Raw genomic sequence first — 12,507 nt, forward strand, 5'->3', positions numbered from 1 at the left:
ACCTTAAAATACAGAGATGCATTATAAAAAGGAAGCAAACGGCATTTTTTTACGTTTATGGAAAAATGTTACACTTTTCGTCCGCGACAGGACTCGAACCTGCAATCTTCTGATTCGAAGTCAGACGCCTTATCCATTAGGCCACGCGGACTTGTTATAGTTGGAAAGCAGATTTGTATAAAAATAAGCGTCCTCCCATATTTGACTTTAAAATACACTCATGCATTATAAAAGTGAAGAAAACCGTATTTTTTTCACGTCTAAGGAAAAAAGTTACACTCATCGTCCGCGACAGGACTCGACCCTGCAATCTTCTGATTCGAAGTCAGACTCCTTATCCATTAGGCCACGCGGACTTATTACACTTGGAAAACAGCATTGTAAAAAAATAAGCGTCCTCCCAAATTTCTCCATTAAAATACAGAGATGCATTATAAAAAGGAAGCAAACGGCATTTTTTTCACGTTTATGGGAAAATGTTACACTTTTCGTCCGCGACAGGACTCGAACCTGCAATCTTCTGATTCGAAGTCACACGCCTTATACATTAGGCCACGCGGACTTGTTATAGTTGGAAAGCAGATTTGTATAAAAATAAGCGTCCTCCCATATTTGACTTTAAAATACACTCATGCATTATAAAAGTGAAGAAAACCGTATTTTTTTCACGTCTATGGAAAAAAGTTACACTCATCGTCCGCGACAGGACTCGAACCTGCAATCTTCTGATTCGAAGTCAGACGCCTTATCCTTTAGGCCACGCGGACTTATTACACTTGGAAAACAGCATTGTAAAAAAATAAGCGTCCTCCCAAATTTCACATTAAAATACAGAGATGCATTATAAAAAGGAAGCAAACAGCATTTTTTTCACGTTTATGGAAAAATGTTACACTTTTCGTCCGCGACAGGACTCGAACCTGCAATCTTCTGATTCGAAGTCAGACGCCTTATCCATTAGGCCACGCGGACTTGTTATAGTTGGAAAGCAGATATGTATAAAAATAAGCGTCCTCCCAAATTAGACATTAAAATACACTCATGCAATATTAAAGTGAAGAAAACGGTATTTTTTTCACGTCTATGGAAAAAAGTTACACTCATCGCCGCGACAGGACTCGAACCTGCAATCTTCTGATTCGAAGTCAGACGCCTTATGCATTAGGCTACGCGGACTTATTACACTTGGAAAACAGCATTGTAAAAAAAAGCGTCCTCCCAAATTTCACATTAAAATACAGAGATGCATTATAAAAAGGAAGCAAACGGCATTTTTTTCACGTTTATGGAAAAATTTTACACTTTTCGTCCGAGACAGGACTCGAACCTGCAATCTTCTGATTCGAAGTCAGACGTCTTATCCATTAGGCCACGCGGACATGTTGTAGTTGGAAAGCAGATTTGTATAAAAATAAGCGTCCTCCCAAATTTGACTTTAAAATACACTCATGCATTATTAAAGTGAAGAAAACGGTATTTTTTTCACGTCTATGGAAAAAAGTTACACTCATCGTCCGCGACAGGACTCGAACCTGCAATCTTCTGATTCGAAGTCAGACGCCTTATCCATTAGGAAACGCGGACTTATTACACTTGGAAAACAGCATTGTAAAAAAATAAGCGTCCTCCCAAATTTCACATTAAAATACAGGGATGCATTATAAAAAGGAAGCAAACGGCATTTTTTTCACGTTTATGGAAAAATGTTATACTTTTCGTCCGCGACAGGACTCGAACCTGCAATCTTCTGATTCGAAGTCAGACGCCTTATCCATTAGGCCACGCGGACTTGTTAAAGTTGGAAAGCAGATTTGTATAAAAATAAGCGTCCTCCCAAATTTGACATTAAAATACACTCATGCATTATTAAAGTGAAGAAAACGGTATTTTTTTCACGTCTATGGAAAAAAGTTACACTCCTCGTCCGCGACAGGACTCGAACCTGCAAACTTCTGAATCGAAGTCAGACGCCTTATCCATTAGGCCACGCGGACTTATTACACTTGGAAAACAGCATTGTAAAAAAATAAGCGTCCTCCCAAATTTCACCTTAAAATACAGAGATGCATTATAAAAAGGAAGCAAACGGCATTTTTTTACGTTTATGGAAAAATGTTACACTTTTCGTCCGCGACAGGACTCGAACCTGCAATCTTCTGATTCGAAGTCAGACGCCTTATCCATTAGGCCACGCGGACTTGTTATAGTTGGAAAGCAGATTTGTATAAAAATAAGCGTCCTCCCATATTTGACTTTAAAATACACTCATGCATTATAAAAGTGAAGAAAACCGTATTTTTTTCACGTCTAAGGAAAAAAGTTACACTCATCGTCCGCGACAGGACTCGACCCTGCAATCTTCTGATTCGAAGTCAGACTCCTTATCCATTAGGCCACGCGGACTTATTACACTTGGAAAACAGCATTGTAAAAAAATAAGCGTCCTCCCAAATTTCTCCATTAAAATACAGAGATGCATTATAAAAAGGAAGCAAACGGCATTTTTTTCACGTTTATGGGAAAATGTTACACTTTTCGTCCGCGACAGGACTCGAACCTGCAATCTTCTGATTCGAAGTCAGACGCCTTATCCATTAGGCCACGCGGACTTGTTATAGTTGGAAAGCAGATTTGTATAAAAATAAGCGCCCTCCCATATTTGACTTTAAAATACACTCATGCATTATAAAAGTGAAGAAAACCGTATTTTTTTCACGTCTATGGAAAAAAGTTACACTCATCGTCCGCGACAGGACTCGAACCTGCAATCTTCTGATTCGAAGTCAGACGCCTTATCCATTAGGCCACGCGGACTTGTTATAGTTGGAAAGCAGATTTGTATAAAAATAAGCGTCCTCCCAAATTTGACTTTAAAATACACTCATGCATTATTAAAGTGAAGAAAACGGTATTTTTTTCATGTCTATGGAAAAAGTTACACTCATCATCCGCGACAGGACTCGAAACTGCAGTCTTCTGATTCGAAGTCAGACGCCTTATCCATTAGGCCACGCGGACTTATTACACTTGGAAAACAGCATTGTAAAAAAATAAGCGTCCTCCCAAATTTCACCTTAAAATACAGAGATGCATTATAAAAAGGAAGCAAACGTCATTTTTTTACGTTTATGGAAAAACGTTACACTTTTCGTCCGCGACAGGACTCGAACCTGCAATCTTCTGATTCGAAGTCAGACGCCTTATCCATTAGGCCACGCGGACTTGTTATAGTTGGAACGCAGATGTGTATAAAAATAAGCGTCCTCCCAAATTTGACATTAAAATACACTCATGCATTATTAAAGTGAAGAAAACGGTATTTTTTCACGTCTATGGTAAAAAGTTACACTCATCGTCCGCGACAGGACTCGAACCTGCAATCTTCTGATTCGAAGTCAGGCGGCTTATCCATTAGGCCACGCGAGTAGTATATAGTTGGTCATTTTTGACTCAGTCTGTTCATTTCTGACTCAATATCGATCGATTCGTAATGTTAAACGCCATAGAGAATTGGTGCTCGACCGAAAGTTTGTTTGACCGGTGGCAACGGTCGGTTCGCTCGATATTCAGCTCTGGTGTGAGTATCGATCGGATTTTTCTATGGGAAATATTTTCTGACTCGGTCTGACAGTGTTTCAAGTTGTTCGTTTTTGTTTGATTTTGTCTGCTCTTGTTTTCTTGCGCTCTCACGCGCCCGTTGCCACGCTCGATATGAAATAAATACGAATCAGACTTTTCTATAACAAATATTGTCTGACTCAGTCTGACACTGTTTCAATACATTCTTTTTTTTAAAAGTCGGAAATAAACATTTGATAGAAATGAAAATATAAATAAAAATGTCGAATTTTTGTATAATCGATAGGCGGTAGTTGCCTATACATAGCACGGCAGCATTCAAATAATATTTGCTGAATAATATACTCCTCCATTTCTTAAACTGACTGTTTCTTAAATCAAGAATTGTGTTTTAAACCGAAAAGCATATAAACAGATGTTTTCTTTATTTATACCAAAGAAAAAAAAAATATGTCTAAGTCCGGAACTTGAAACATTTTTTCGAAACTAGTTATTTTGTTTTTTATAAGTATCTGCTCTTACGAAAACAGCTGAATAGCGATCCCAGATAATCCGATTAATATTCAAGAAGAATAATTTCCGAATAATTGCTATATAGTTTCTAACGGAAGAAACTCTTTCGCGTGGTAATGCATGAGGTCTCGCGAGAGCAGCTTGGAAAGCTGCTCTCGCGTGGCTGAAATGCATTATACATAATAATCAAATATAATAATAATGAATATATGATATTGGCAAATGCTATAATCATGCAGCTGGCGGTTATCCATTTTCGAATCTTTCACATTGTATTATTGCTTGCATGTTTTCTATGTAATGCATGAGGTCTTTGCGAGGATGCTGGTGACAGCAAACCTCGCAAAGGGTGAAATGCATTATAATAATATACAAGGTTAATAATTATGAAATTATTATGAAGGCGAAAGCTTTTATCGAGCAACTGATGTTTATGCATTTTTATTTTGAAATCCGTTACATTGTATAAGTGCTTGAATGTTTTCTAACTGCATGCATCGTTACTTTTTTAATGCTTATCAACCCACGCAAATTTCTGTAGCAGCTGTTTTACGGGAAAAGAAAGAGTTGATCACGATACAAATGTTAAGTGGTGTGTGCCTTTTTAAACATAGAAAGGTATTACATACGATTCCATCTGCTATTTTCCAGCTGCTTTTACTTCGATCCCAATACATAAATAGTATCTAGAACCGTTTTATTTCATTTTCGTTACTAATGCGGTGATCTACTGCGATCAATAATTCGAGTGCTATACTCCCTCATCTCAATAAGCATCTGTTTTTGAAAATAATGAGTAATCATAACGAATTCATAATAATTTCTATCAATATTTAAAACATCTGTTTCCAATGCAAACTAGAATACGTTGCCGCTCTCATTCTAATTAAGTCAGATTTTTTAAAAAAAAAGGATACGTATTAAGAGCGGGGGAGTGTATCATTCAAATTATTGATCGCAGTTGAATCACGTTCTGAGGATATAACGTGCCATATATAAATTCGCATTCCCGCCAGAGCATCATTCAATTGCCTCTGTTCATTTTTCTGCCACTGTGTTGCTGCTCTACAATTTTACCGTGAATTCGATCATAGTGCTTCTGTGCATCATCGTGTTAGTGTGCATCTATCCCGTGTGTGTGTGTGTGTATCAGTTTACATCTTTTTCAACCTGCTCGAAATATATTTCTGTGGATATCAAAAAATGGCATCTAGCTCAACCCAAAGCGTTAAGAACGTCCCCAACGCTCCAAAAAAGGGTAAGTTTATTTCTATTATATTTCTCGATAAATTACTATTTTTTACTTTTTTAAAAAAAAAAAATTTATCACAAATATTTCTTTTATCGATTTACCAAAAACATTTTTTTTTTTTTTTTGGCAGTCATTATAGTTAAAAAGTTGCATGTTATAATATCTACTCTCAATCTGTTTTCGTATTCTCAATTCCTATCTACTAAAATAGTAATTTATCGTATCTATTTGTGTCATTTTTAAATTCAGGATATTCACATCACTAAAAGTTTTCTAAATTGTTATATTTTTAACCTAGCCAGTCGATACGACGAGGTTAGCAAGCGTCGAATAGACGCACTATTCCAGGAAACACAAGATTTCACCACTCCCCTGAAAGCTCCAAGAAAATCAAGTATTCAGGCTCTTGTCAACGGGAAGATTCCCATCTTCGATCTTAACCTAGACCTGGAATATCCAGAGGAGTCTTCGAAAGTTCCGAATTACAGTATAAACGTAGGAAAAGGCCTCTTCATCGAACTAACCGAATACCGTTCGATTCAATACGTGGGTATGCGGAAAACTGGTGATGCAGGCGACATAAAAAATCGGCTTAATTTCCCCATTGATCAAATAACCAAAGTTAAACTGGCATTCGAAAAAATGCACGAGCACATTTCTCAATATACCTCGGTATAAATTTATTGCCTGATTGAGAGTTTTATTTTTAAAAAAATTATTATATACAGAATGTTTATAACCCATTTTTTTTAACATGATACATCTTCTAAAGTGACATAATTTTTGCTTATTGGTTATAATGAACTTTAAATATCTAAAGTGACAACATCTACCTGTTATTGTATGTGTATTCTTTAAAACTCTATTTGTTTTTAAATCTAAAGTGCTATTGACTGTATTAATGTATTTTGATTATTAACTGTTTGCTTTTAAAAATTTGTATTTGTTTAAAAAAATAATGAATTTCGAAATGCGAAGATCGTCCTTCGGGAGATTTACGCGCACATACAGAGCTTTCACCAATTATGGTGATCCTCATGTACTCTATAACGAAGCCCGAGCTCTAATTTTTAACCTCATAGACCAGAGCCCTGTTTTAAGGTTGCGCTTAATTATTTGCTTGAACGTTATTTTTTCTAAAATAATGAACGATGAAGACGAGGATAACGAACTTATACAGAGTTTCTACTTTTGCTCATTTGCAGAACGAATTTTGTCTCGTTTCCAAATTTTCGAAGCTATAGATCGCGCATTTACAAAAATTTTGACTTCTATAGATAACTTTGTCAGGAACGGAAGCGGGTGGGTTATCAAACAGGTTTCTTACATCGATGTTCATTTAGGCAACTATGCCAGTTTAAGAGGTGGTTGCGGACACATCGTCCTCCCCAAAAAGTTAAGAAATAAAAAGGCCGTTATAAATATTGATTGCAACGACAACCAATGCTTTCTTTACAGCGTAGCCGCTTGTTTGTATCCATGTCGAGTTAATGCAATAAGAAAATCCAAATATACTAGATATTTGAAAAACTTTGATGTTGCCGGTATAAAGTTTCCCATCACCCTTAATAAAATATCGAAATTTGAAAAGCAAAACAATCTTAAAATAAACGTTTACGGTTTCACGGACGGACAAGTTTTACCCATACGAATCAGTGAACTTGGAAAATCATTCATAGAAATCGACTTGTTACTCTATAGAAATCATTATTTTCTTATAAAAAATTTTAATCGTTTCATGTGTGAAAAAAATGGGACTCACTATTATTGCAAACGCTGTTTAAGCAGCTTTAAAAGACCCGAAACCATGATATATCATAAGCGAATGTGTTTGAATAATAAACCGCAAAAAATTTCTATGCCTAAAAAATCTCAGATGCTTAAATTTTCCAACGTAGCAAAAATGTCATGGCACCCATATGTAGTTTACGCCGATTTCGAATGTTTAACCAAAAAATTGCACTCTGTTGCTCCTTCGACCAGTACGAGTTTTACTATGCACGTAGAACGACACGAGCCGGTTAGTTATTCTATGATTGTTTTAGATAATAATTCAAATCTTATTTTTCACGAATTTCATGTGGGGACCAACGTAATAGAGACGTTTTTAATAACGCTTAGAGAAATATCTAACAAAATTTTGGAATTAATGACTGGTATAGCACCTATGAGAGACAATCCTGATGCATATATCGATGCAAATGTGTGTCACATATGTCACAAAACCTTTAAAAAGGGTGAAATAAGAGTGAGGGACCATTGCCATTACAACGAGGGATACATTAGAGGATTTGCACACCAGGCGTGTAATTTAAATTATCGTACAACGTACTTTATTCCCGTCGTCATCCATAATTCGAAAAATTATGATACGCACTTAATTTTAAAAAATCTTCCTGCAAATCTTTTTAAACAAATAAAAATTATACCTGTTAACTTGGAGAAATTTACCACTATCAGTTTAGATGCGATCAAAATCATAGACTCGTACCAGTTTCTAAACACTTCTTTGGACACTTTAGTTAAAAACTTAATCGAATCTGGACACGACTTCAAAATTTTTCGAAAGTTTTACAAAGACGAAAAAAATATTAGTTTGTTGTTGAGAAAAGGTGTTTTTCCATATTCATATTTAGACGATATTGATAAACTTAGCGAGACTCGCTTACCGTCTAAAGCATCATTTTTTAACATTTTGATTAATGAACAGATAAATGATGATGAATATGCACACGCTAAAAATGTTTTTAAAACTTTTCGATGTAAAAATTTGCGCGATTATTTGGAATTATATCAAGATACGGATACTTTGTTGCTTGCGGAAGTTTTTAACTCTTTTCGGAAAAAAACTATGCACAATTATCAATTAGATCCGGTTCATTTTTTAACTAGTGCACAACTTACGTGGAATGCTGGACTAAAATACACTAGGGTCGAACTGGAATTGTTGTCCAACGTTAATGATTATATATTTCTCGAGTCTGGTCTCAGGGGCGGAATAAGTTATTTAGGAACGAGACATATGACTGCAAACAACCCGTTCATGCCCGAAACATATGATAGAAATAAACCAAACAACTACATAATTTTGCTCGATGCTGTAAATTTGTACGGGTTCAGTCAGAGTCAGAAATTACCTACAGGAAATTTTAGTTGGTTAACATCTGAAGAAATAACTAATTTTAACGTTTTCGATTATAACGAACGATCAGATGTTGGTTTTATTTTAGAGGTAGATCTATCTTGTCCTGCCGAGCTCCACAATTATTTTAACGATTTACCTTTAGCTGTAGAACATTTATCAATAAAATATGAAATGCTATCCGACTATTCTAAAAAAATGTGCGACAAATTGAACCTGAAACATACATTACCTTCCAAAAAATTAGTTCCCACTTTTTATCCAAAAAAAAACTATCTAGTTCACTATTTGAATTTAAAGTTTTATATTGAACAGGGCATGAAATTAGACAAAATTCATAAGATCTTTTGCTTCTCTCAAAACGATTGGTTAAAACCCTATGTTGATTTCAATAACCGAAAAAGATTAGAAGCCACAAACAACTTCGATAAAAACATGTACAAGACTATGAATAATGCATTTTTCGGTCGTTTAATGTTAAATCAGCGCAAAAAGGTTAATGTCGAGGCCAGTTGCAGTCAGCTCGATAGCAAGAAAAAACTCGCAAGTCCTTTATTGGAATATTTCGAACCTATAAATGAGACTCTGACACTTTTTAAAATGAAGAAATCAAATCTCCTCTTGGATAAACCCATTTACGCAGGTTTTTGTATTTTGGAATTAAGTAAATTGAGAATGTATAAATTGTATTACAAGTATTTTAAAAAATACTATAAAGATAATGTTGAGTTGTTGTATATGGACACTGATTCTTTATATATCAATATTGTAACGGTCAATGCATACCGTGATTTAAAAGACAAATTTTCCGGAATTTTAGATTTGAGTAATTTTGATAAAGATCATTTTTTGCATGATCCTTCAAATTGTGGGAGACTAGGATTTTTAAAATGCGAATCAACTAAACCGGTCAAAGAATTTTTAGGTCTTAAACCAAAAATGTATGCTATTGCATACGATGATAAGGATATTAAAATGGCCGCAAAAGGTATTAAGAAATGCAGCATGAGAAATTATACTCTAGATACATTTAAAAATATTTTGTTTAATGAAACATCAAACAAGGTCTTTTTGCATTCCATTATTTCAAAAAAACAAACATTATACACAGTAGCTCAGAATAAGGTTGGATTATCTGCATTTTATGATAAAAAATACTTGTTAGATGACGGCGTGCATTGCCTGGCATATGGACATTATAAAATCAAAAAATAATAATGTATTATCATCAATTTTTATACAAATTTGCAATGTAACTTATTGTGTATCTAAAACATACATGTTTATTTTTTTTTAAAAATATAACTCTCAATTTTGCTCTTATATATTGCATTCACACATTTTCTTTTTTTAATATTTATATACCTCACCATTTAAATGTTGGTGTTTAAACTTGCAGTTCGCAGCAAGAATTTTTTGATATATATATATATATATATATCTCGCCGAATATGCGGCGGTGTTTACACTTGCGATAAATAGCAAGATTTTTTATACTTAATGTGTGCATGCAGGTTGACAGTGTATTTTGATTTGCATTTGTATTTGCATTGTATTGCTTTTGTGTTTTTGTGTTTTTTTGTATTCTATCTTAGATAGTTGCTGTAATTGAAAAATAAAAATAAATGGGGCCATAGTTAAAAAAACCACCCCACATTTCTTGGCATTTTGCATTTCATGTGCATTTGATTCATAAAATGCATTTTGCTCAGGGAAATGCGGCCTGCTTTAAAATCATCAAGTATATCTATCTGCTATGAGGATAATGAGGGAAAAGTCGTCTTGGAAATCTTCTTTCATTAAAAAGTAAGTAGTGGTATTGAGATGAGGGACAATCACTAATATAAAGCGTTAATATTCAATAATAAGACATACCCGCCTTGTTACCTTTTACAAGGCCCTTTAATGGTATGTTTTGAATATTAAGAATGTTGTTGTCCTAATACTGTCATATCACCCTTACAGGAAATTGAATGCCTTCAATGTGTGAAAAAGAAAAGCAGTGCTGAAATGGATGGAAGAAAAGTCGACAGTGGTGAAAAGTAAAAAAACTTTTTATTTATTATTGTTTTAAATTATATATTTTTACAGGGAGGGAAGAATACTATCTAGCATTTGCTTTTACAGACCAAAGGAAACCTCCAAAAAACTCTAGTCAGATAGTTATTTTTTTAAAAAATTAAATTTTAGAACATATTTTTGCTAAATAAATAAGAACTACTCTTTTAAAAATATGACTAACAACTTCATCAGAAAGTTCAATGTTTTCCAAAGCTTCGCATGATGACACTTTATTAATATATTTTGTGATGAATTCAGAGCTGAGTTGTTGGTTTTTAAAAACCTCGTTCCAATCAATCGAGTCTTTTAAACCTTCGATAATAGTTTCGCTTAATTTTTGATGTCTCGACACTAGAGCCATATCCAGAGTATTTGCGTAATCCATAATAAATCCATCGCTCAACTTTTGGTATTGGGATATCTTTTTCCAATCAACCTTGTCTTTGAACTCGATCAAAAATCGAGGTGACAACTTTTGATGCTCGCTAATAATGTTCCAATTGATGAGTTCAGAATTTAATCTCATGAAAGCCTCGCTAATAATTTGATACTGGCAGACGTAATCCCAATTCAAAAAGTTTTTAAATTCTAACATAAAGTTTTCAGATAGGGTTTGATATTTGCAAATCATATTCCAACTTAATTTTTCTTTTAGACTTCGAATAACGTCCTCCGATAATTTAGTATCTTTAGAAAACGCAATCCAATCGATTTCGGAAGACATTTTTGCTTTGTTGCTTATCGATGTCACGAATTAAATGATGATAGATAAAACTAGTCTACTCTTTATAACGGTATTGAAAGAACATTTTATTTAATTACTTAATGGGAAAATTATGCGTCACTTTTCAAGGCAATGATTCGCCAGACCGGTTTCGGAAAGTGAAACCAATACTCGAGGGGTGAATCTCATTATTCTGTGGCACGTGTTTGCGTGTCTCTATCAATAAATAAAACACGAATAAAAAGAAATGAAAAGTGATTAATTCTTTATTAAGAATTAAAAAATAATACATTGTGCGATAAATACATTTTACAACAGAGTTACAAAAAAATTTTGTTACATTAAATTTTTAAAGCATTTATTTACAGCATGTTTGCCTCGACAGAAAAGGGAGATGAGGACTTTTAATCTACCCGACATTTGTCTTTGAAGAGCATGAAGAAAACTCCCAGGAAAACTCCATGCAGGTAGTAGCACAAAACAGTTTTACTTAATGCGAATGAAGCTCTAGTAAAACTTCATCCGCATTTAATATTTTAAAGTAACAAATTTTGAGAAATGGGTCGCAAGTTCTTCCGGTTACATCATGTCGCATAAAATTCTTTGCATCCAGAATAATGGCAAGAAGGTCAGTTTTTAATTCCGAATTGCCACTATACACAGAGTAATGATCGTCACAGCCATTCTTCTTTAAATAGGAAAATCCAAATTGTCTGTCCTTTGTTTTAGTGTCGTGAATAAGTTTCACAATCTCAGTATTTTTCAATATTTTGAAGTAGCACACATTTTCGGAATTATTCGGTTCCTCCTCTACCGCACATCGTATGCAGTCAGAAAAATCGGAGAATAGTGCACTATGGATGAACTGAGCACCATTCGAAGTCACTACAATGTAACCATACCTCTCCATGATCGAGATGTGAATGACGCGACACTATTCTCGCATATTCACCATTGCTGTGCAGCTTTGATTTTTTGAATGAAACGAGTGGCAGCACTTGCCGAGTTTCAACTTTTTAGAAAATCGATACATGAATTGTTCGTTTTTAAACTTATCCACTTTGCTCAATTCGCGTAAATTTAAATTTCTACTGTACTTGAATAAAAAATAGAGACAGAAATATCCACAGGTTAGAGTCAAATTATCTTGATAACAAAATTTATTGTAGACATTCCGATCAGAGTTTCGGCGAATAAATTTTAAAATAGTATTGGGTGGGGGTCTTCCATAACTAT

General features: G+C 34.4%; 8 non-coding genes across 8 annotated transcripts; all 8 read right to left on the minus strand.

Moving 5' to 3' along the window:
* Window positions 1-78: 78 nt before the first annotated feature.
* Window positions 79-151, minus strand: TRNAR-UCG (transfer RNA arginine (anticodon UCG)). The gene has a single exon. It is a non-coding gene; the product is annotated as a tRNA-Arg (tRNA).
* Window positions 152-899: 748 nt separating this feature from the next.
* Window positions 900-972, minus strand: TRNAR-UCG (transfer RNA arginine (anticodon UCG)). Its single transcript has one exon. It is a non-coding gene; the product is annotated as a tRNA-Arg (tRNA).
* Window positions 973-1,716: 744 nt separating this feature from the next.
* TRNAR-UCG (transfer RNA arginine (anticodon UCG)) lies at window positions 1,717-1,789 on the minus strand. The gene has a single exon. It is a non-coding gene; the product is annotated as a tRNA-Arg (tRNA).
* A 132-nt stretch (window positions 1,790-1,921) lies between these two features.
* TRNAR-UCG (transfer RNA arginine (anticodon UCG)) lies at window positions 1,922-1,994 on the minus strand. The gene has a single exon. It is a non-coding gene; the product is annotated as a tRNA-Arg (tRNA).
* Window positions 1,995-2,125: 131 nt separating this feature from the next.
* TRNAR-UCG (transfer RNA arginine (anticodon UCG)) lies at window positions 2,126-2,198 on the minus strand. The gene has a single exon. It is a non-coding gene; the product is annotated as a tRNA-Arg (tRNA).
* A 338-nt stretch (window positions 2,199-2,536) lies between these two features.
* On the minus strand, window positions 2,537-2,609 carry TRNAR-UCG (transfer RNA arginine (anticodon UCG)). The gene has a single exon. It is a non-coding gene; the product is annotated as a tRNA-Arg (tRNA).
* Window positions 2,610-2,741: 132 nt separating this feature from the next.
* TRNAR-UCG (transfer RNA arginine (anticodon UCG)) lies at window positions 2,742-2,814 on the minus strand. The gene has a single exon. It is a non-coding gene; the product is annotated as a tRNA-Arg (tRNA).
* Window positions 2,815-3,149: 335 nt separating this feature from the next.
* Window positions 3,150-3,222, minus strand: TRNAR-UCG (transfer RNA arginine (anticodon UCG)). Its single transcript has one exon. It is a non-coding gene; the product is annotated as a tRNA-Arg (tRNA).
* Window positions 3,223-12,507: the final 9,285 nt, after the last annotated feature.

Source organism: Parasteatoda tepidariorum, chromosome 3 (assembly GCF_982258835.1).
Source record: "Parasteatoda tepidariorum strain Cologne lab strain chromosome 3, Ptep-v5.0, whole genome shotgun sequence".
NCBI lineage: Eukaryota > Metazoa > Arthropoda > Arachnida > Araneae > Theridiidae > Parasteatoda > Parasteatoda tepidariorum.